Raw genomic sequence first — 1,583 nt, forward strand, 5'->3', positions numbered from 1 at the left:
CTCTTTCTGTTACACACTAACTGGTCTAATGTTATTCCTTTTCTTTATTAGTGTCCGCTGCAATTCCTATCTGACATCTCTTTTCTATATTTACGATATTCCCTACAACGTCTGTAGTGAGTAAAAGTAGGCGTTCTGTCAGCAACCGTTCCAGTCTAATTAGTAAGTTGAAAGAAAAAAGTAAATGCGACATTTTTATTGCGGACTGTGCCAATTCTGAACGTTCCACCTATATTTAAGAGGATTCGTTAAAAAATGTTCAACGAAATCAAAAACTAAAAGTAATTTTAATCGCCCTTAAAGGTCAAACTGGTTCCATTACTTCAACAGTATAAACAGGTGAACCATTTAGGATTCTATCTAAAAAAATTTAGTTTTTGATATCGTAAACATATCTTTAACTTATAACTTATGCATATGAATCAAAGTCAATGATATTGAACCATATTAAACAACAAATAATAACAAATAAAAAAATATATCTTTCGCTCTGTAACGGACACAACATTGAATTAATTAATTACATAAATAAATAATAATATATATGGACAAAAAAAGTTGTTTAATATGTGGCAATACTGTCGTTTATTGTAATATTAGCCTCCAACCATTATAGCAAAATATTAGAGAATTTTCGTACCTTATCTTAAACATATCATCATCAAAGATGATATGAGTGATTGATTTTGTGTTGTGTCGATAATATACAAATAATAATTGTCATACTCAACTGTTAATTCCGGTTAAGATCCATGCGGACCTAAGTACCATTATAGAAACCCATAATAATGACAATAATAATAGGTATTTTCAACTACAAATGCAATAGCGTAAAAAGTAAAATATTCATTTGAGGCATTTACTCATTTACAGCTTATTTTATTCATGCTTCTTTTGGTTTGATTTTGTTATTGATTATCTATAGCATTATTTAGTAAAGTGATTAAAATTCTTTTAATGAATAAATGAATTCACAAAAAATATATTGTTATTTGTAATAGAGTAATAGTGATTGATTTGGAGAGCACACTGTAATAATAAGGGTCACATGTGATCGATAGGGTTGGTGATTTTTTCTTAGGGAACGGTTTTAATAGGAAGTTACAAATATATTACGAATTATACTTCCAATGATTAAAATACTTGCTTTGACACCACTATAATTTAAAATGTGTTTAATTACAAGTTTTAAATTATGTCAAATATTTTTTTGGTATGCTTAACAAAGTTGAAAAGTAGTACTAGGTACTACTAGGTGTTTATTCTAGACAAGAAAGTTTTCAATAAACAAAGTTACAAATTCGATTTTCCAAGTATTTTTATCATATAATACATTAAATTCGAAATAATTCATAACTTACATATGCTCATGTGGTTTATCAACACTATTCTGTAAAAAAAGTCCTTTACCTCAGGGCGCATGACATACTCCTAGGAAAAGCAATTTATTATTGAAAAATTAAAAGAATTTTAACCACTTGTGTCCGAGGAGTGATATAATTGGAAAGAAAATAATAATTTAGCTTACCTTTTCAGAAAAAATAATATATTTAAGACAGAACAAGAATATTAATTGCATAAAG

This window comes from Agrilus planipennis, unplaced genomic scaffold, assembly GCF_000699045.2.
Source record: "Agrilus planipennis isolate EAB-ADULT unplaced genomic scaffold, Apla_2.0 scaffold669, whole genome shotgun sequence".
In the NCBI taxonomy this organism is placed as follows: domain Eukaryota; kingdom Metazoa; phylum Arthropoda; class Insecta; order Coleoptera; family Buprestidae; genus Agrilus; species Agrilus planipennis.